Here is a 24,350-nt window from a genome sequence, read left to right as displayed (position 1 = left end):
ATTTGAAAGGCTGGTTGAAAGCAGTGTAGGAACACAGCAGAGCAACTCTACTAAATAGAGTGCTAGAGAAGGTTAGAAAGGTAGTTAGTTTTGGTGTTGCCCCAGTGACATTTCCTAACTTGGAGTCCTTGTATGTTTGCAAAGGTTATTCAAATAATTTTACATTTTTTTCAGTTTTTAAATTCTGCTGCCCAAGTGAAGTATATTATTTGGCTGGGTTCTGGAGAATAGCATGCTGTTTAGTAAAAGGAATAATTGAGAATAATCAACAACAATAATAATAACTCAATACTGACTGAGAAAATTCTTGTGTCTGAAACCTTTAGGTACTGCAGGTTTATGCTCTCATTAACCTGCAAAACATCCCAATGACGAATGTACCACAGGGCTAGACAACCTTCTTGGGAATTAGGTCCTAAGGTAACTCCTTAACTATCTACTAAATATTATTATGATAACCAGAAAAAACCCTAGAGACAAATGTGAGATGACTGAATAATTCCAGAGTCCCTGCATTTCTAGAGTTTACTTTTTTCTGTCTCAGTATTTAGCCTCAATAACCTTAATACATGTAATTTAAACTAATTACTTGGTAAAATCCCAGAGGAAGAATTAAAATACTTAGTGGAACCCCAGGGAAAGTCGTATTATAGAAGGAACACACTCATTAAATACATCACAAGATGCAACCTCCCCTGTATTTTACATTAGAGAAAATTCAAGCTAGAGAAGATAAGTACATTTTCCAAGGTCAAGAATGGATCAAGTGGTAGAACTGGGATTTAAGCCAGGGCCCATTTGTATCATCACTGTATAATTCACAATACTAGTGGACACAGCATTGTGTACATATGTCAAATAGATAGAAGCAATTTATTTTGTTAGCCAAGAGTCTGGAAACAGAATTTGTAAAGCAGATAGTTATTTAACATATTTAAGAAAAATCAGGAATACAGAAAAGATTATGAGTAAAAGTAAGGAAGGAATGTTGAAAAATTTATTAATTCTTTGGAAGGATAATTTTGTGGACTTTGATGAATACATAAAACTAGTAACTAATGTCTATGTGCCAAGTTTTAAAAATGCCAAATTTGTGATGTAATTGTGAAAAAGATGATTCAACAACAAATTTCAATAAAGCCTCAAGAAATTGGTATGTGAGACACTGAAGTGTAATTTTCCGATTGATCTTTTCTACTAGTCACGCACACTCCCAATCAAACCAAAGCATTTTTCTGCTCTAAATGAAAATTGGTTTTCAACTTTCTGAAAAATTGAGAGTGGAGTCAACAGCATAAGTCAGCAAGTCTTTGGGTAACTTGACCAAGTTGCATTGCAAATTTCCCCAGAACTGGGACAGGTTCACCTCCCTGCTAGGCCTTTTTTGCATGTGAACTTCATATGCAAGTCATTTTTGTTGATACAACCCACAACTATTTCATTTCCAAAGAATCCATAGGGTGAGTTTTAAGATCCCAGTTGTAGTCTTTGCCTTGATTCCTACTTAAGCCCTGCAAGAAATTCTCCAGGAGTTGGTGTACCAGGTGGCTGGAACTGATCTGCACATGTTTAGCTTTACTTTTGTTTTAGCTTTCTTTGTAATAAAATAAGTCTTAAACATGGACACATATATGTTTGATTTTAAAAGTTAATTATAATTCATTTTTGATTTAGCCTTTTAAAAATTAATTCCTAATTATCATTGCTGCCAACATTTCTGCTTTTAAGTTTTTCAAATGTAGTTAAAAAAAAAATAAATTTTGGCTGGGCATGGCAGCTCACGCCTGTAATCCCAGCACTTTGGGAGGCCAAGGCAGGCAGATCATAAGGTCAGGAGATGGAGACCATTCTGACCAACATGGTGAAACCCCATCTCTACTAAAAATACAGAAATTAGCTGGGTGTGGTGGCACGTGCCTGCAATCCCAGATATTCGGGATACTGAGGCAAGAGAATCTCTTGAACCAAGGAGTCAGAGGTTGCAATGAGCCAAGATTGCACCACTGCACTCCAGCCTGGTGACAGTGTGAGACTCCGTCTCAAAAAACAAAACGAAAAAAGAATAAACTCTGTATCCATAAAAGCAAGAAAATGCTTCCTTTCTGTTTTAAAGATCAAATGTTTCAGCTTGTCTCAAAGACCATCCATCTACTTGTCATGTGGACATTATGGTGATTTGCCAGGACTTTGCTCCTGACATTATGCACTTGTATCATTCTCATCAACGTACAAACAAGTTCTATCAACCATCTTTGAAAAATCCTTTCTTGACACCAAATTTCTCTAGTAGTCCTGCTCCACTTCTCAGCCTCCAAATCACAGAAGAATTGGAAAAGTTCTTGTCAATACTGTCTTCTTCTTTGCCTGTTCTTATTAATTTACAATCTACTATTCTCTTTTTAATTTATTTTGAAGTAAACTTAAACTAAAAGAACATTGTTCATGTCCTTTGCAGGAACCTGGATGAATTGGAAACCATCATTCTCAGTAAACTAACACAAGAACAGAAACCAAACACCACATGTTCTCACTTATAAGTGGGAGTTTAACAATGAGAACACATAGACACAGGGAGGGGAACATCACACACTGGGACTTGTCAGCGGGTGAGGGGCTAGGGGAGAGATAGCATTAGGAAAAATACCTAATGTAGGTGATGGGTTGGTGGGTGCAGCAAACCACCTTGGTACATGTATACCTATGTAACAAACCTGCACGTTCTGCACATGTACCCCAGAACTTGAAGTGTAATTAAAAAATAAAATAAAAAAAGAACATTTGCAAGAACAATACATAGAACTCCTGGATCTCCTTCACCTAGCTTCCCCAATTGTTTATATTTCACCACATTTTCTCCATGTCTCGTTCCTTGTAAATACATACAACACATGATTATCATTCTTATTTTTCTGAATAACTATGGGAACATGACCCTTTCCTCCTTAAATCTACAGTGTTTATTTTCCAAAAACAAGGACAGTTTCCAATGTGACTTCCATGTAATCATTCCAAACAGGAAATCTACACTGATGCATCAAATAACCCAAACCTGAAATTCAGTCACATTTTTCAATGATCTTGATCTCCCTTTCTGGTCAAAGATGCCATTGAAAACCAAGCTTTGTATTTGGTTCTGATGTTGCTTTAGCCTCCTTCAGTCTGGAAAAGTTCTGCAGCTTTTTCCTGCCTTTTATGTCCTTGATGGTTTTAAAGAGTAGAAATCTTTCTCTCTCTCTCTCTTTTTTTTTTCGTATTTATTTATTTATTTTTATTGCATTTTAGGTTTGGGGGTACATGTGAAGAACATGCAAGATTGTTGCATAGGTACACACATGACAGTATGATTTGCTGCCTTCCTCCCCTTCACCTATATCTGGCATTTCTCCCCATGCTATCTGTCTCACAGGCGGCATCCTGAGGTTTCCTCAGGACCAGAAAAATGATGTATTCTTGTCAGGAGTATCACAGAACTGATGCTATAACCTTCTCGGGGCATCAGAATACCCATTGGGTGATCCTTCCCACAAGAGGTGATGTAAACATCAGATTGGTGTCTGCCAGGTTTTTCACCTTAAAGTCACCATTTTCTCCTTTGTATATGATAAGTATTTTGTGGGAAGATACACCACATCTAAACCAATGGTGGCATATGGTGGCTTAGTCATGTGTTAATGTGGCTAGGCTGAACTATGCTTCCCAGAATGTTTCAAGTTAGCTTGGACTACTAAGACCTTCTTGTTGGCAATTAAGAGGGTGGAAGTAAAGCAGCAGTCATTCTGTAACTCTCATGTTGTCACTCACCCACTGGCTTAGCTCCTTGGTGTGCAGGAGCCACAGTGCAACTGCTCACCTTCTCCTGATTTCCTTTTCAGCCTCTCTGACCTCTGAGCCAGGTAGGACGGTCCTGACTTCTGCAGGATGTCCATACTATCAAAGGCAGAAGCAACAAGAACTGACACAGGTTTCAGTTCATCTTCTGATCTGCAGCTTATGCTTGTGGATTTCAGCTTGTTCTGTTTGCCACTCAATTTATGTCTATTTCCCTTTGCCTACTGCCTATACTTTGGACTTTAAAGCTTCAGCATCCCAGAGACAACAGCTTGCTTAAGCTGTTTAACTGACTTGCACAATTGCAGAAGGCTAAGTGTCTGTCAAAAATCATATATATGTCTATGTTTTTATATACAAATATTTTCTATATGTAATCTTTTAGTGATTCTGTTTTCCTGTTTGGACCATGACTGATCTACTGCTTTCTATCAAGTCTCCTCCCCGAAGTCTTAGCATCCATTCATACCTCCCATCTGAACCAATTATGATGATGATGGTTCTCAAATGGTGAGTTTTCCACATTCATAACCCCTTCAAAATATATTGGTATTCTTTTGGAAGAAAGAACCATCACTTTTTCTTAATTTACTTGTCTCTTCATTCATTTATATGAAATATACTCATGAATTGATGTTTAATGGGTCATAAACCACTACTCATTATTGATTTTGGTGCTCAGGTGGTCTTTGAGTTGGCCAGCAGAAGTCCGCTCAAATCTGGTCCAATGTCTTTTTGGATATATCCCCTCATTTTTTGAATACTTCCTTCCTTTGTAACACAAAAAGATGTTTATGGATCTTTTTGTTAACTCCCTAATTTAGCCCCAGAATTGGCTATTTTTTCAAGAAACACTCTTCCTTTTAGTGGAGGATGGTATTTAGAAGCCAAGCCAGGAATTTTAAACTTCCTGTTTTTAATCCTATCTTTGATCTTCTCTGTTACAAACCATGTACTCGTTTTCAATTGCCACACAACAAATTACTGTAAAATTAGCAATTCAAAACAATGCAAATTTATTATCTCTCGGTTTCCACAGATCAAGAGTCAGGGCACTGGTTGGCGCTCAGGGTGTCACAGGCTGCCATCAAAGTGCCCACTGGGCTGCAATCTCAACTGAGGCTTGGGGCCCTCCTCCAATCTCCTTCAGATTGTTGGTAGAATTTGGATCTTTGTGGCTGTAGGGCTAAGGTCCCTGCCAGCTGGGGTTACTCTCAGTACCTAGAGGCCATCCACACTCAGGTCCTGGGCACATGGCCCTGCTACAACATGGCCAGCGGAAAAATTTCTTTTCAGTGTGTTATGAGGAAGTCTTATACAATAAATATACTTTAGTCATAAGAATGAGTATCCCATCATAGTCACAGGTCCTGTTCACACTCAAGGGTAGGAGATTATACAAGGCATGCATACCCCCTCAGGGGCAGGAATCTTAGAGCCCACTGTAGAATTGTGTCTAGCACAAACCATCAGCAATTTCTGGGGGTTCTGCATCTGATACATGCCCAAATCCACACGCTTCTCTGCATTTTCACTGCTAGCTTTCCAGCCCACACTACTTCATCTCTCTTTAATCCAGTGGTTTCCCTCTCTCCCTCCTTCCACTTTTGCCTCCCTATGCCATCATCTAAAACTAACTAGAATGATCTTTTAAAAACTTACCTAAGATGATGTTTAACTTTCTTATAATCTTCAACAATGTCCTATTGAATTCAAAACCAAATCCACAATTTCCACAGCCTCTATATTTTCAGCCCCAATCTGCCTCTTATATCGACTTCCTTTTGCTCCCTGGGCAACAGCCACCATAGCCTATGCATTTTCCTATTTCTCAAATGAGGCAAAGTTGTTCCTTCCCTATACCTTTGTATATCCTCTGAAATACTTGGTCCTTGCACCGAACAGATTTAGTTGGCTATTTGAATTTCAATTCACGTGTAGCTTCTATAGAAAAAGTCTTTCTGATAGTGTAAAGTAACAACATTCACTTAGTCACTCTGAATTACATTAGCCTCTTTATTTTCTTCATAGTGTTTATCAGAAAGTATCTTCTTTATCTGTTTACTTCTATGTTATTTGCCTGCCCCAAGTAGAATGTTTGCTCCATGAGGCCAGAGACTATGCCTATTTTATCCACTGGTGTATTGTCAGTACCTAGTACATTACTGTTTCATGCTAAGCAGATATTTAATAGATAGTGATAGTGAATGGGTCTCATGAGGTTTATGTACTATGCAGAAAAATTAAAATTAGGAAAGATGTTACTTACAAGGACTCAAACTCTGAGGTCATTTTGTAAGTGGAAAATTATACACACATACATATGTTTATACACACATACTTTCTCTAAATTATTTGTCTAAAAGTAGAGTATTTAAAAATAATATAAAATTATCTCACTTGATAATATTAAAATCCCCCTTGGACTCTAGAAGGAAGGCATCAATACAGAAATAAATTTTGTCACCTCTTTTCCTGTTGGTGGCCTGACATTTTTACAATGAACATCTGGCAATCATTTCCTACACTGAATTAATGTTCTGCTTCAGAAATTTAGTTTATCACCATTGGCAACAATAATAAAAATCCTAGCCAGGTGATTGGTCACGTGCCTGTAATCCCAGCTACTCAGGAGGCTGAGGTGGAAGGATCACTTAAGCCCAGGAGGTCGAGGCTATAGTGAACCATAATTGCATCACTGTACTCCAGTCTGGCTGACACAGTGAGACCCCATCTCAAAAAAAAAATAATAATAACAGTAATTGTTTTTTTAGTCTGTATTCCAGAGACTCTGTAGGTTGAAGTCTCTTAACAGCTTTGAATTATTTTGCCATCAACCACAAACACATCAACCCCTTCAGAAGGGATCTCTCTCTATCTTACTGGGAACGTCTCACTAGGGGGGATAGAGTGGGCTCCAGTGTGAGGTTACGGTCACAAGGGCCCTGCACCAAGAGGGCATGTGGTTAATTCACCTTGAATATGATCTTTGAGAGCTATACCTGGGGTGGCTTCTCATGATCCAAATAATTCTACTATCCCCCAGGTATTTCCTTGCAGTCCTTCAGAACCGTCATGATGACATTTTCTGTGCCCTGTTTGCCAACTTAAACTACTATATACAGCTTAAGAAATTTTAGAGCCTCTGGCTAAAAGACTAAAATGTAACGGGAATGCTTAGAAACCGTTTGTATGCTTGATTTGTTTTACAGTGTTTTTGGTCTTTAGTTTTGATTGGATTGTTTTACTGAAACATGAAGGGCATTTAGAAGGTAAGAAAGTGAATAGGATACATTTGCAACAATATGCCCGAAAGCAACATCTTAATGTCAGAAGTAAATTATAACAACTTACATTACTGATGACATACATTATAATTCAAAGCCAGAGGAACTATATCAAGGTTGTTCTCACTATGATATAAAAAGGATTTTCTTTCTATCTTTTGCAGCCAAAGACCTTTATTGATGAAAATGGTATCAACAAAAGGTAATAGAAGAAAATACATATCTTCTATAATGCATGAAACAGTTTTTTTCTGAAGCTTCCCAATGTCTTTGCATCAATTTCACTGAAAAATGTTTTTTATCTCATAGGCAGTTTGGAATGGGTTTCTTCCAATGTTATATTTGTTCCTCCCAAGATGTCAAGAGGAAGTATATCTAGAGTTTGACTTGATCCATTTCTGATGTAAGTATTCAATTGATAATAGCAAAGCAGTGATGACAGAGAATAATGCTTGTGACTATTACAACTATTAGAAGACTATGCTATCTAGATATATTTGTTTACATAGTCTTTAGTTCCTTAAATAAAAAAGAAAAAAATTGCTTATTCTTTCTGGTCATCTTTTTTGTTCATTTGAAGAAAGTAATGCTTGTGCTGACATTTAAAATTTTAAATATCTAATTCAAAGTCTGAGTTAGCTTTCAAAGCATTAACAAAGTAGTTAGAAAATTTATAAAACTTTATTATTACTATAAACATATAACATGCTGTGAGGCCACATGTGCAGACAAAAAACCCTGGAGACATTACAGAATTATTGTTCAATGAAAACAATAGATCACATATTTTTTAGTTATAGAGTATAGCGAGTCTAACAATCATAACTTTGATAGGTATAAGAACCCAATGCGATATTCTACATGATTAAATATATTCGGTAATTGCTAAACTCTGTTACTGAGGGTACTTATTTTTCATCTGTGTGTGCATGTGTGTATGTGCATACATGTTCATGATGCAGCTGAGTGATGCCAGGGTGTCTGGCACACCTAAATTGCTGAGGGTTCATTGAAGCATTTTAGCCAGGACAGATTCAACCATCCTCATGCAGCCTTGCCTTCGACTAAACACTATGACTTGAAAGCTTAAGGGAAATCCATCACTGTCTTTTAATTTGGTTGTACTAACCCAACTGTCTCATCACTTTGCCAACTCCTGCTGGCATTCCCAGGACCCAACATAGAACCCTGGATTTCAGACCAGAAAGAAATCTGGAAACCATCTAGAACATTGGTGGCAGTTACAGTGGTGCATCTTCAGGAGTAAACCAACTAATAATAACTATCTACTCAAATATTATGAATACATGTAATAATGATTGGCTTATGTCTGTAGGTGTGCTAGTATCATTGGTTTTCTCGAAAACCCAGAAGAGAGAATATACTGTTTCTTTGTTTTGTTTTGTTTTGTTTTGTTTTGTTTTCTGCGAATCTAAGGACAGCTTTATTTAAAGACTTCTTACTCTCACAGTGAGGGGATAGGAGAGATGAAGATTGTTTACTTCTGTGATTATATGCCTTTGACCTTAAACTCAGATCCATGGAGGGAAATGATGCAGCAATTACATGACTGTTGGAAAGAAAATGTGTTGGTTGGGGCTTGTAGCTCATCTCATGAAATATCAGGATGAAGCAGCCTCTGAGTTCTTCGAAATGATATTAAGCCGGACAGCATTGTCTAAATTAAAAGGCCAGCTTAGAGTCAGGAGGATGGGGTCTAGCCAAAAGTGTATTAAGACCACCTAATATTTGTGGAACATCATTACCTTCACATATGAACTTATAAGATAGTAAGGGTATTACTTAAGTAACTTATAAGATAGTATTATTAAGCCATCTTTCTAATAAGGAGCCTGAAGCCCATGTTTACTGACTTATGATAATATAGCCAATGAAAATTAACCTTTTTACTTTGCGCGTAGCCTTGCATGTTCTGCAGAAAACACGTACTTCCTAAGCTGGAGACACTTGTGATGTAAGGCAGGGCACAACACTGTCTGTTTGTAAGGGACTATAAAATGATCTGAGCCAATGTGTCCAAGTGATTTATTAATCTACATATAGACATGAGATTTCAGGTTTTTGCAATGTTGTTCTTTACATTGTGTCACAATTGGGTTTGATGTGAACATGCAGTTTGAGTATTAGTATACAGCTGACCAGTATTATGCAATGACAGGGGCCCAGGCCTTTCTGTCCAAAGGTTTGGACATCATTACTGCTTCTTCCTTAAATGCTGTGCTACAGGCAACTACAGTCCTCACTATGATAAAACTTGCCATACTTGATTGTGTAAGTATTTTGCTATGGTTTGAAAGTGCACCCTAAATTACAAGGGTTGAAAACTCATCTCTAATGTGACATTATAAAAAGGTGGAGCCTCTAATAGTTGATTGGATAATGACGGCTCTGTCTCATGAATGGATTAGTGGGTTAGTGAATTAATAGGTTATCCTGGAAATGGAACTGATGGATTTATAAGAAAAGGAAGACTTTAGCAAGCATGCAAGCACGCTCGGCCCTCTCACCATGTGATGCTCTTGCTACCTTGGGACTCTACAGAGAGACTGAACCAGAAAGAAGGCCCTCACCAGATACCAATCCACGCCCTTGGATTTCCCAGCCTCCAGAATGTAAGAAATATAATTCTTTTCTTGATTAATTGCCCAGTTTCAGGTATTATGTTATAAGCAACACAAAATGACTGTTATAAGAATAGTGTTAAATGAGTTCATGGAATTGAAATTGCTTTATTAGTTCTAGTATTCTAGATGGATATTTGTAATTATTGTAATTATTTTAAACTGAAGTCATCAAGAAAAAAAGATAATAATGAAATTCTAAACTAGAATTTTTGGATATTTTAACATTTCTCATCTTGTAATTCCCTGTAATCAATAAAGGAAGTGAGATTGGTCTCTTCATCAGTATTTATGATGAAATTCTGAAAATCCATGTGGAAATACTGATTGTGTGTAAAATAAGAAGAAATACTGTTATTTTTATGTGACATAATATTTCCTATTTGATCTGTTTTTCTCTGTTCATTGAAAGTTTATCTTACTGCCATTAAAATCTGTCACACCCAGACCAAAAGCATGAAAATAAAATTTTAAAATTATTTTACCTATAACAACACTAAATTTCCTCACAATCATTCAAAGAAACTGATCAGATTAGGTTTTATTCAGAATATTGTTATAAAAAATTAAATGGCAGTTAAGAAATTTTGCTTTTCTACAGTAATGAATACAGGATCTAATTATAGGATCTTATTACACTTTAGGTTAAAAAGTTTTTAGGTTGATTCTATAATTAAGCCTTTTTTTAGTCTTATCCAAGAACGAAAAATAATGCGTTTTGTTTGCATAACACCTTACAAAGTGTGATGCAGTTTTATGTTATTTGAGCTCTGCATAATAACACTGGGAAGGTGAAGGACAGGCATAGAAGTGGATGTTTCAGCTACAAAAGCTCAAGAGATTTGCCCCAGGCTGCACTCTTTTCAAACAAGTAACAGGGCTTCTACTTAAGCTAAGTACTTCTGACCTCAAAGTCTATGTTTTTCATCTCATAGCATGATCAATGTCTCTCACACATCATGTTCCTGCCATGGTACCTATGATTTTTCTTGTTTGGAAGACTTCGTCTGGGAATTGGGGTCTTATTACACTGTTTTGAATATACTGTAGGTCACTTGTTCTCTCTGTAATTTCATTGACTCAAATTGTAAAATGTCCGGTGCCTCAGTGGTTTTAGAGATATCAGTAGCCGTTATTACTAAAAACGAGTAAGATAAAAAGATTTTTCTGTTTCAAATACATAAAAAGCAAAGGACAGTCTTCTTGCTGAATAATTGTTGGCTACATGCAATCTAATCATAAAATAACTATACCTTGAATTTAATGAATAACAAATTTTTTAATTCTTCTGGTTTTTTGTTTATAAATGTTAAAACGTAGTGCATGACTATTTATTTTCTGCTAAGCTATTAAGGACTTGGAACTTCTGTTTTCTTTCTATGCTAATATAGACCAACATATTATAATTGATGTCCTTAGCCAGTCATCTGAAAAGGTCATATTTTCACAAGTTCATCTCTAAGTCTTTGATTTCTTTTGCTAGAACTCAAATGCCTTCCTGCCTCCTCAAACCGAAAAACCAAACAAAACATAAAAACAAAAACAAAAAAACACAAAGCAAGCCAGTGAACATTCAGGTATATTCCAGTATATGAAGTTTTGTGTTTTCCCTTCCTAACTCTCATCATTAACTTTTATACCAGTAATAATCAAGTATATTTGTATTCTGGAAACTGTTCCTGTGTATATGCAACAAATTCTGTTGAGAATGAATGAGAGTTAAGTTTAGTAATAAAGATCTTATAAAGTGCTTTATTTCCATCTATCTGGGCATAGCTGCATCTGTGTGTGATGGCTGGGTAAACAGGTGAAAGTGAAGGTTTTTAAAAGGGATCTGATAGAGAATGTGAAGTTGATTCATTTCGCCAGGTTAGAGTCCACCCGTAGCCTTCATCAGCTTTCTGGTAGACATCTCTATGTTCATAGTTCTCATTTTTTGTCCTAATTTCTTTTTCTAAAGACCAATGTAAGTCCATTTAATCCAAAGCAAAGTACCAGTGTATTCTGAAAAATGGTTATGGATAATGAAATATGAAGTTGTATAGGTTTGTACTAATTGGAGGGATGGGCACGGTTTCCTACTCATGACTTTGAAAGGAGCAGAGTCTGTTTCCACATGGCAATAGAGTTGTCGTGTCCAAGTAGTTGATTCTCTATTTTATTTTAAATACTCTTTCTAGGTCTTTCACATGAAGAAAGCTCATTTGACAGAAATACTTAACAAGTTATTTACATTTTTAATAAGTTGCTGATAAATTTTATTATCAAAATCAGATTCAGAAGCAATGCTACAATCAGCAAGATTATGATCAATTTTTATTTAAAGTTACTATAAAGTATATTATTCTGAACATTTATTGCTATATTCCATGGCACAAAGTATAATTAATTAATTGCTACATGTATTGTTTACAAAGAACTTCCTTATACATGTTTCAATTAATAGTCATAAGAAGCCAAGAAAACTTGTGGCACAAAGTTGAATGAACAGTATGATGGGAATATCACCTGAATCCACATTTGCTGTGCTTAGCTGCCCTTATTTACATTTGTCAGCTACTGTGTTATAGATCAGATACTGATCATAGTATGTTTATTCATATATTTCTTCATTTTAAGTGAATATTCGTTATGAAAACAAGATTTTCCCTTCTGAAATCTCTAGTTTGATCTAACACATGTAATGTGATTATGTGGATCTACTCAGGACACATTGATATTCAAAACCAGTGAAATATGAGGAGCCAAATCATCTGATGTATTCAAGGGGACCCTCTTTCACTATAGGAAGACCCTAATCTCCAGTGACTGGCCATTGGAAAAATAAAACACAAAAGCTTTTGGAAAGCTGGTCAAGATTGTAAAAATATACCTGTAAGTTGTGTAAGCTGTACTTGCCCAATTCTACCAACCACTCTCCCTTAAAACCTACCAGTTACAGCAATCTTGAATTTGCAATTGAGTGACAAAAAAAATCTTACAAGGCAAGTAAACATTTTTTCCTCATGAACCTCTACTTTCAGTTGACTTAAAGTGAGCTCTTCTCATTCATTTTTGATTAGGTTGGTGCAAAAGTATTTGCAGTTTTTATCTTTACTTTTAATTACTAATTTCTTATTGAGCTACAAGGGCCAGAAACAAAAGTTAACCTTTGAAATATACATTCTTGTCTACTTTGGGGAAACCATGAGTACATATCAGTGTATATAGTATCTGTGTGCATGTGCTTATTAAAAAGACCTAAAAATGTATTAAATTTTATGAAAGGAATGCATAACTTAATATTCGAAAGGAATTGTATTCTTAGGCTTACATTAAGAGTGAGAAGTATTTTCTTTTTCCCCAGTCCTGCTCCCCAAAGACTGCCATCTTCCCCCCAGGTGTGTTTTCTGCTATTTATATGTTTCTGCTAAAATATAACTGTTAAACTGGAATTCCCTATTTTGTTAATTTTAGACTCTATTTTTGCAGTTTTATTTATTTATTTGAGACAGAATCTCTCTCTCTCTCTCTCTCCCCCCCCCCCCCCCCCCCCCGTTGCACAAGACAGAGTGCAGAAGCACAACCTCGGCTCACTGCAACCTCCGCCTCTGGGTTCAAGTACTTCTCATGCCTCAGCCTCTAGAGTAACTGGGATTAGAGGCATGAGTTACCACGCCTGGCTAATTTTTTTTTTTTTTTGTATTTTTAGTATAAATGGGGTTTTGCCATGTTTGCCAGGCTGGTCTCAAACTCCTGGCTTCGAGTGATCCACCTGCCTCGGCTTCCCACAGGGCTGGTATTATAGGCATAAGCCACCACACCTGGACTATTTTTGCAGCTTTATTAAGGTTTAATTAATATATGATAAGCCACACATATTTAAAGTTTATAATTTTATACATTTTGACGTATATATACATACACACACCCATAAAATAATCACCTCCATCAAAATAATGAACATTCCCATTATCCCCAAAGGCTTTTTCACACCTCTTTGAAAGCCAGTCTTTCTTCCTTACCTCCCTTATTCCCAGACCCATGTAACCATTGGTCTGCTTTCTATCACTAAACATTAGTTTATTCTTCCTAGAGATTTGTATAAATTGAATCATATTGTATGTAAGTTTGTTTAATCTTTTTTTCATTCAATATAATCATTTTGATATCCATGCATGCTGAGCATAAATCAACAATTTATTTTTGTGACTATTATTCTATTATAAGGCTATATCACAATTTAATTTATCCATTCAACTATTTGTTGATGGTCACTTAACTATTTAAAAGTAAGCTAAGGCCATGTGCAGTGGCTCACACCTGCAATCCTGACACTTTGGGAAGCTAAGACAGGAAGATGGTTTGAGGCCAAGAGTTTGAGATGAGCCTGGGTAAGAAAGTGAGATCCTGTCTCTATAAAAAAAAAAAAATTTAAAAAATTTTAAAAAAAATAGCTGGGCATGGGGACATGCACGTGTGGTAGCTGTTCAAGAGACTGAAGTGGGAGGGTCACTTGAGCCCAGGATTTTGAGGCTGTAATGAACTATGGTCAGGCCACTGCACTTCAGCATGAGTAACGGAGTAAGACCCTATCTCAAAAACAAAACAAAATAGAACAAAAACAAACAAACAAAAAAAACAAACAAACAACAAAAAAAAGTAAGCTGCTATGAGCATAGGTTTGATATTATATTTTGACTTCTTACTTGGTAGCTAAGGCTTTAACTCTCTTGCACAGTTATCCTTGTCCATTGTTTTTCCTCCTTAACAAAGTTCAATTATATTTCACATTTTGGAGTTATATGAATATTCAGTATTTGCATTATTTTCACAAAGCAGTATTGTTTATTGCTGAGTTGAATAGTGGGAAATATTCATTTTACTTTCTCATATAACTTTTTAAAATAAGTTGCCTCACTATTCTCCATGTTTTTATTCTTATTTTGACCTATAATTACTTTTGACCATCCATCGGCCACTCAATATCATGTTGCAAATGGTAGAATGTTCAGGATAATCTGTTATTTCTATTTCATTAATGAGTGTACCCTTCTTGGAGCTTTGACTCCCCTGTCCACAGTGAACACCTGCTCTCCTGGGCAGCTGCATAGCTGCATTCCCGTTGCTCTTGTTCAGGGAATTTCCTTCATTTCCCTCCTGCTTGAGGACTCTATATTTTACGTCTTTCTATTTGGTTATACTTTAATGAGACATATCTCCCAGCGTATTCTTGAGATAGTATATGGGGAAGACGGCAAAAAGAAATATGTCTGTGTGCGTGTGTGTGTATGCTTGTATGTATATATGCATACACATATGTATATAGTACATATATGAAAATTCTTTCATCCAGTTTGACTGAGGGAAAAGTGCTGATTAAAAATTACTTTTTTGCCCAACATTGCAAGAGTATCGTCTATTATTTCCTAGTTTCCAGTATTAGTGAGATGATCAACGCCACTTCACATTCTTTATTTTGTGTGTGACCAATTTTTTTCCATCTGGAGTATTTTTGGCATCTATTCCTTATTCTTCATGTCCTAAAATTTTGCAATGATTTACATTGCTCGACTCATCTTTCTGAGCATCCCCTTATTCAACAGAATTATATTCTTTCTGTCTATAAAATTATCTGGTATTATTTCTTTGGTAATTGCTCTGCCCACTCCCCACCCTCAAACTCCCCCGAAAAAACTGTGCTCTTTTTCTTTTTTCTTTCTTTTGGAACTCTATTAGCAGTATATTAGGTATTAATGACCTTGTGAAATTACTGCAATTTCATCATTTGATCTACAAAAATGGTAGTTTCATAAGACCCAACCTAATATATTGGATCATATTTATATTACATATAAATATTTATATATTTATGGCTATGTTTATGATCGAACCTAATATATTGGATCAAAAAAATATATATGGTTATATTTATGGATGTGAATATATGATCTAGGACCGGCGTCCCCAGACTTTACACAGGGGGCCAGTTCACTGTCCCTCAGACCTTTGGAGGACCGCCACATACTGTGCTCCTCTCACTGACCACCAATGAAAGAGGTGCCCCTTCCTGAAGCGCGGCGGGGGGCCGGATAAATGGCCTCAGGGGGCCGCATGTGGCCCACGGGCCGTAGTTTGGGGACGCCTGATCTAGGATATGGATATATGATCTATATCCATAAATAGAGCCATATATATTTTTTTCTTCTCTACATTGTCTCTGTTTTTGCTAAGGTTTCTCTTAGCATTTATTGACTTTCAGCTCTACCTTTGATCCTAGAGTCCCTCCTAAATGACTGATGATCTTAGACTAAATGTCTACATTAAATAACGAAGCATCTACAAACTAAGTGTATGCTCTGTGTGCTTAGGAGTGACTTGTGAATGAGTGAGCTTCCATGTAGGGAGTTGGTATATGGATGCAGCCATTTCATTGGTAAAATTATAAATTTTAGTGTAAGTTAACATTTTCTCTGACACTGTACAAAGAAGGATCTTTTAGTTTCTGCCCTCAATTTATAGGCCTGGTCCTCTGAAAAAGAGGGTGAGATCTTTACATTTTGCATGCACATTTTTGCTCAAGTCCCCTGTTTTAAATCTAGCTCTATTCTTTGTTTTCCATTGTATCCAGTGTTCCTAAATCCAAAGGCTGATTTGTTCAATGTATGCAAAGAGTCAACCCCTAGTCTCCCAGAAAAGGTGGACACTGGGCCATCTGGGAGTAGAACTAGGATCCTGAAGGCCCAACTGTCACCTGTGGGGGCTTTCTCCCCGAGGTGAGCCATGTCTAGGTCTGTTGTAGCTGTTTACTAAACTCGAAAGAGTATCTTGGGAAGCATGTCTTCCTAGGATCCTAGACAAATCTCTGCATGATAACACAATAATAGAGATCTTCTGCTTTGTGGATTTCTTGCACATGAAGCTGTTTTCCCATAATTCCAATGTACCTGTATGGGAGAAATGCAGAGACCCTGACAATGGGGTACTCCCTTGTATCTCTGTTTTGAAATTCACTTGGGAATGATTTGCTAGTACCAATGGGAAAAAACAATCTTGAACCAAGTCTGAGTTGTCATTCTCACAAATCTTCAAGACAGGCTGACCCATCTTTGATCTGATTCTTGATCACTCCATTTTCAGGTCCATACTTCAGTCACTCCATTTTGGAGTACTCGAAACAATTTCTGAGACCTTCTATCATTGTCATTTTCTTAAGACCTGTGGTTGACTACTTATTGGTATCCATCTCTGCAGGTGTGTAGGATTTAGGTTCTTCTCTTCACTTTCAGTCATTCTAAATTTTATTAGTATTTCTCTATAATTAATTGTTTTCTCCACTTCTGGTCACTTTACTGCTATAAATTTATAACCTTTTTTTTCCTTACATTTATTTTGGTTGGATTTTAAGTGGAGGCAAATATAAATGCATGTATTCTCTGCTGTGTTTATTTAGCGTTCTTAGATCTCACATTTTTTAAAATGTTTCTAATTGAAGTGTTATATACATACAATTAAATTCACCAATCCTAAGTGCACATTTTAATAACATCTTAAGACCTTTGATGTTTCAAATATTTTACTCAGTAGTCAAATGCAGACCTGTCATAATTACATATGTCTTTTTCTACCTTAATCTCACACAGATAAACATTCTTATTGGTGAGAGTGGCAGAGGAATTACCTGCCCTTAAAACTCAAGAGAAATCAATTGTAGATATTTTGGGGGGCACAGATCTAAATGAAAACAAGTGACAGATCAATGTACTTGACAATATAGTTAAGTTCGTTGGCCAATATCCGAGCTATTTTTTGTGGATAACCAACCACGGCAAGAAACAGAATAATATACTATAACATACTACTCAATAACTTTTAATTGGCTCCTATAACTTTTCAAAAAGTAAAACACAAGAGGAAAATAAATCTATTAGTTTTCCTGAAGCAAGAGAAGAAGAAAATGAGAAAATTGAGATTTGACCAAGTGATTTCTACCCAAAGTGGTACAAAGGACTGTGTAAAAACATCAGGGGAGAGGCTAAATATTTGTGGCAGATGTTCTTTTAATGGCTGCTGATAAAGCATGACAATCACTTTGAGAGCATCTGATACATTTCTCACAAGTAGCCCACTGTTCTCTTTGTAAATGCTGGGGGAGGAAAGTATACAACGTATCTTGTGCTTTAATATTCTTAATTTTGAGGCATACGGAAATACAAATACCTTGTATTTATCTTCAGTGAATAAGTCTTTATCTCCTAGTTGGAACTACAAACTCAAATTCCTAATGAAGCCAGGCTGGTATATAAACATGGATGTAAGAAAATAGGAAGTGTTGAACTAAAGAATGGCATAGCCTCCTAAAGGCACTCAAATTTAAAATATGTTTAAGAGATATAAATAAAAACAAAAATAAATAAAAATAAATAAGTTTAAAAAGAGAAAATTAAATAAAGTAAATCCAAGTTTTAGGGCCTTGTAATCTACAGGTCACAAGCTTAACTGCTAGTTTAGGAAATGGTGGGCGAGTTCTCAGATGCTCTCAGCTCCAAGGAGTAGCAAATTATGTCCGCCACCTAGTTCTCAACTAAACATTTATTTAACTTTCTTATTTAGGCTGAGTGCAATGGCTTGTACCTGTAATTCCAGCACTTTGGGAGGCTGAGGTGGGAGAATTGCTTGAGACCAGAAATTTGAGACTAGCCTAGGCAACATAATGAGACTCCCATCTCTACAAAAAAAAATTTACAAAAAAGTATCCATGCATAGTGGCACATGCCTGCAATCACAACTGCTCAGGAGGCTGAGGAGTTCAAGGCTCCAGCGAGCTAGGATTGTAGCTCTGTACTCCAGCCAAGATGACAGATCGAGGCTCTGCTTCTCAAAAACAAAACAAACAAACAAAAATCTTCCCATTCAGTCCTAGTCCTGTTTTGATTCCTTGCTCAGAATATGTTTTTTCCCTTTCCCGCTTCTCCAGTGTTCACTCTTATTTCCTCTTTCTCTCTTCTTCCCCTTTACCTTGCCCTTCTTCAACTGAACAGAGTGTGAATGGAATGAAGAGTTTTGTGCATACCTATTCTTACAAGGGTTACATCAAGTTAAATACCCCTAATGGCCTCATCTCCCTAGCTAGAAACCTGTGGAGGGTTCTCCTTATCTGTAGCCCAAAGCCCATACTGCTCAGCCCACGGCTCAAACCCTTCCACTGAACCCAGCTTGCTCTGCCAGCCTTTCCTCCTAGGACAGCAGTTCTTCCAATGTCCCAGATCCACAAGACCACTCGCAGCAGCCAGCACACCATGCAGACTGCTTACTCTCCACCAGCCATTCGTGTTCCTTCACTCTGCCTGGAATGTGTCTTGAATATTGTAGCTACCTAATAAGTATGAGGTGAATTCCAATTTTGTTATCAATTTGAAAGCAAATGAGTTGAATTATTATTATTTCTCAATTTACTATCTTAAAGCCAGTTAAATTAAATCACATTTTGCTTGTGGTTCATTTTTTTTTCCTCCTTAACAATATCAAAATAAAGACTTTAAGTATGAAAGGCAGCCTTGTCTGCATTTCCATGTCCCGTTGCTTTACCAGTCTGATTAGACAGATGGCACTAGGTGCTTGAGTCTGGCATGTGGCTGATGGGCATGGTTAAGGAACAAGAAGTGAGCTAGACTTCCAACTCCAGATATTGTTGACTAGTAGACCATCGTTCACTTTCACTGCTAAGAGCATTTGCTGCCAATGTTTTAATCCTTCTGGGCTCTTCTCCATTACATGAATTTGCTATATAAACTTTTATTTTTTCATTCACATAGTACACCCTTTCTTTGCCCAGTTCTCTGAGTAGAATCTTGCAAAAACAGTAAACAGTCATTTCTTCACCATTTACAAAGGGCTTTTCTTTTGCCCAAGAACTCTGCAATGTAGACACTAATGAAATATGAAATATGTCACATTATACTTCGAAAATGACTTGAGTCAATGTCAAATGTGGTAAATGAGTGTTCAGGGAATTTCCAGGTTCTTATCTAAATTTTATGTCTACTTTATAGAATCTCTTCCTGCACTTATATGTCCTGATGTTTTTACAGACATTAATATCAAAAGAAAAATTTAGATTGTTTAAAAAAATATAAAGTCTGATTTATCTTTGAGACATACTTCACAACACAAACCAATTTTGCTATAGTAATACCATGTCAATATTTTTTGACAGAAGACAAATGTTGTTATTATTTCATTTCTTACCTTTGTAAAAGTTTAGAATTTTACAAAATGACTCTTCTTTACATGTCAAAATAGTAAGTTGATGAAAATAAAAAAAGTTGCAACTTTTGTATCTGGTGGCAATGATAGATAATCTAAGTGTGTTGGGTTGTAAAGGGGGCACAAACCATATTGACATTTTCTAAAAGTAAATACAATTTTAATGGAGAAATGTATCTTTTCACCAAAATCACAGATAATATTGTTTTTAAAAAAGCTTACTTTGACTTGTTTCACTTCTAATTTGATTGGATATTCTCCATGACAGAAGATTGAAATTAGGACTCTCTTAAAGGCATCAGTCTCTAACCAATAGTAGTAGTAGTTCACTGTCTGTAATACAAAATAAATAGCAAGAGGGAATTAGTGCTCAGAAAAACTGTGAAACAGATAAGACTATGCTTCAGGCTGTCTATGCTTCAGGCTGTCTATCTTTCCTTTTCTAAGCTCTTTTCTACAAGTCCTTTTCTATTTTCTACCCCCTAACACTCACACAGAGTTACTCAGTGTTCTTATACTGTTTTAGCTCTTTCATAGAGGAAATCTGATACATTCATTCAGGACAGGTACTTTAAAACTTTATATGCTACAATGATCAGGAGATTATAACTTAATAAAAGGGCCTGAGAGGAAACACAGTGAAGACAATGCATAATTTAGTAATTGTAGAATTCCAACACATAATCTGGGGAGAATCTTCCTAGTACTTTATTCTCATAATATAAATGACAGGTGTTTCATGAAGGTGGTGCTTGTGAACTTTATCAGGGATCAATAGAATTGGGTTTATATTTTATGTGTGATCTGGAGCTAGGGATCAGAAAATGTGGCCCAGCTTTGGTGTCTTTTCATTGGAGTTCCCACAGTATTTATTTCCTTTTTCCAGAAGGATATTATGCCCAGGTCATGAGTTTGGAGCTCCCAGGAATGGGATTAGTGTCCTTGTGAAAGAGACCCCACAGAGCTAGTTAGCCTCTTCTACCATGTGAGGACACAGCAGGAAGGTACCATCTATGAACCAGAAATCAGGCCCTCACCAGACATCAAATCTTGGACTTCCCAACTCCAGAACTGAAAGAATAAATTTCTGTTGTTTATAATGCCAAGTCTATGCTATTTTGTTATAATAGCTTAAAGGATTTTAACCATCTACTACTTCAAACACTTAACTTCTTTTGTTTGATTGTTTTCACATTTATTTTCCAACTAGAATATAAGCTCCACAGGCAAGAAACTTATTTCTTATCCCTAGAAGAAAACCCAAAATATTTATAATATTCAATAGCTGTTTATTGAATCATGATCTCAAATTTTTCTCCACCTTATTGACCTACACTGCCCTTGTTTTCTCTCCCACCTGTCTTTCAGTTCTGATAGGAATCCTCAGATTCCTCTATGGTAAATAAAGACAGTCAGAATTAAAGGCTTTATCCCTCCCCAAGATTATAATTTTGTTATTTACTTCACAAATAACACTGTTAAAACTTCAGGCAAATTAAATCTAGCAGAGTTCAATTGAGTGAAAAAAAGCAATGAAAAAATGATTCATGAATTAGCCTCCAGAATCACAGCAGAATCAGAGAGACCCCGAAGATGCCTCATGGTCAAAATAAATTTATAGGCAAAAAGTGGAAAATGGCATACTGAAGTTGGAGGTGAGGTACAGAAACAGGTTGGTGTTTGCCTTATCTGAATACAGTTTGAACATTCAGCGGTGTTATGAGTGATTGAAGTATGACTTCTGGGATTCACCAAGACTCAGCAATTGTTACAGATGCATATTCCTAACTTTTTGATCTTGTCTACCTATTAGGTTACTGTTGGTTCACAAGGACTCAAATATAGAAGTTTGGAGGCTTTCTCAGACTATATTTAGTTTGCTTTAACAACACTCTGCATGGGGTTAAAAATTATTTTGAGGATCCTTGAATGGAAGATAATGAAAGGGTAAATATGAATATACAACCTCTGCGTTAGGCCAAGTTTCCAGAAGCAGATGCTTAAACAAGGATTTGTATTCAAATGATTTATCTGAAGAATGCTGCTGGGAGAAACAGATAAGGGAGTGGGAGACATTGGATCAGGAGAAGTGCTGCCCTGGCCCCAGTCTGATCTCATGGGGACTCTGGAGATTAAAGACTACAGAGGGCTTCCCTTTCCTCCTTCCCAACAGGGCAATGAATCAGATTTTTGTACCCTGTCTTCTATTAGTCATTAGCTACAGACCTCTCAGGTGCTACGTAAATTCTAAGATGCTTCAAGGAAAGTGGTACCTAAGAGTCCAAGTCCAAGTCCTCTGAAGAATGTTGCTGGAGTAAGCTGTAATAGCTAACACATAGAGGCTGCCGTATGGACACACAAAACCAGCAAGATGGATTCAGAGGAGCTGGCAAAAGCATTAACACCTCTTAATGCCAAAAGCTATACCAAGCAAAAAACTCACTTGTCACCTTCTGGTCCAGTGAAGACAGATACACAGCCATACAGCATTCTTTAGGATTCTACCTGAACCTTTCATTCTTGTGTGGAGTTCTGCCGGTGACTCACACTTACCAAATGCTTTCACTTTGAGCTCTGCCTCTACAGTTTGTTTTATTGTTAGATCACTACCATTATAGGGAAGAATAGTCCGTTGATTACTCTGTACTTTTCTTAGCTTAGGCCAGGGACATTTTTAATGTTTCTAAAATAAGTCCCAAGTGGTTAGGTGTGAAAATTAAAATGACCCATTAACAACTGTAATGTGCTATAAGATTTGGATTCCCACTAATTACTGTAATCTATCTCCCAGCTTCAATGAATACGTAAATGAGAAAAATTATTACTTTTATGTTACTAAAACTGTGACTATTCTCTAACATCTAATATGCAGTTTGAGATTGATTTCTAAAAATGACATAGTAATGATGCCAATCTTAGCATAAGCATACTAACATCTGTCCCACTTGTCTTTAATTCTTTTGACATTCTTATTACTATTTGTAAGAAAGTAATGTTTTTCTTCAGAAATGAAACTTCGTTTAGTTTTATCTTTCATTTAGAAGCAGCAGGCTGGGCGCGGTGGCTCAAGCCTGTAATCCTAGCACTTTGGGAGGCCGAGGCGGGCGGATCACGAGGTCAGGAGATCGAGACCATCCTGGTCAACATGGTGAAACCCTGTCTCTACTAAAAATACAAAAAAATTAGCTAGGCATGGTGGCGCGTGCCTGTAATCCCAGCTACTCAGGAGGCTGAGGCAGGAGAATTGCCTGAACCCAGGAGGCGGAGGTTGCGGTGAGCCGAGATCGCACCATTGCACTCCAGCCTGGGTAACAAGAGTGAAACTCCGTCTCAAAAAAAAAAAAAAAAAAAAAGCAGCAATGGTCATATAATTATCACCTCTTTATACATAATAATATGCATCTATTATATATAATACATACACATAGATAAATAGATATGCCTAGAGGTCAGTTTTGCAGCAAATAATCAAAACACAAACATGCTTTACTAAGAAAAATTGTTTTAAATGTCATACTCTACAATGAAAAAAATCACAAAGCTCATATGCCTTTATTATTCTATTGTCTTTGTATTATAAAATCAAAATCACTTAATTCAATAATCTTAATTACCTTTTTATTAGAAAATTAATATTATTTGCGAAATCCAGAGAGATTGTTAACACATAGGGGATGAGGAGGAGCTTCCAGACACTGACACAGTTACAGACAATAGGTAGGCCACAGAAACACTGACTGGACAGCCTAACAGACACGTGGTCTTGTATATGCAAATATTTTTTAAATGATCATAATAAACTATAACATTGGATTCATGGTAGTTTATTAAAAGTATAATTTTATTAGATTTCCATCAAAATAGTTAAATATTTTGAGTCTTTATTTTGCTAAATATGTTATTTTGCAAATTTCACTCATGTAAAGTATTTTATTCCTGAAAATAGTGGAAAAATTAAATACTGTCATCTGTCTTGAAGTAGCATGAGGTTATGTTTGCGTTAATATGCACACATACTTCAAATAACTAGGATTTTTTTATACATAGATGAATTTTTAACCAACAGGGTAAAGATATAATATGCATGAAAAAGTTTTCGGTTTTGCTAAGCTCCAAATTACTGAATTCAAACAGAAAATGAAGGAATCAAGGTAACCACTGGAGTGAACCCCATAGGTAAAAGCTTTCACTTTGTATATTTCAAAGTGGGCATGTTACCAAAGTGGACATGTACATAACATGCTTCAGAACATTTCAAAACATGGGTTGTGTGATGAGAGAGTAACTTAGGATTATCTCAGGCCAGATGCTCTCCTGAATATGTTTATTAAAGTAGTTAATTCAAATG

General features: G+C 36.4%; 1 long non-coding RNA gene across 1 annotated transcript in view; it reads right to left on the bottom strand.

Moving 5' to 3' along the window:
• Positions 1–24,350, bottom strand: part of LOC141584616 (uncharacterized) — a 572,621-nt gene that overhangs the window by 244,918 nt on the left and 303,353 nt on the right. The window contains exon 6 of the long non-coding RNA XR_012517775.1: positions 20,225–20,335. This is a non-coding gene — a long non-coding RNA (uncharacterized LOC141584616). The remainder of the gene's footprint in view (positions 1–20,224; positions 20,336–24,350) is intronic.

This window comes from Saimiri boliviensis, chromosome 5 (genome assembly GCF_048565385.1).
Source record: "Saimiri boliviensis isolate mSaiBol1 chromosome 5, mSaiBol1.pri, whole genome shotgun sequence".
Classification (NCBI taxonomy): Eukaryota; Metazoa; Chordata; class Mammalia; order Primates; family Cebidae; genus Saimiri; species Saimiri boliviensis.
The sequence above is the reverse complement of the archived record's forward strand: the minus strand, read 5'-3'. Positions and strand labels throughout refer to the sequence as shown.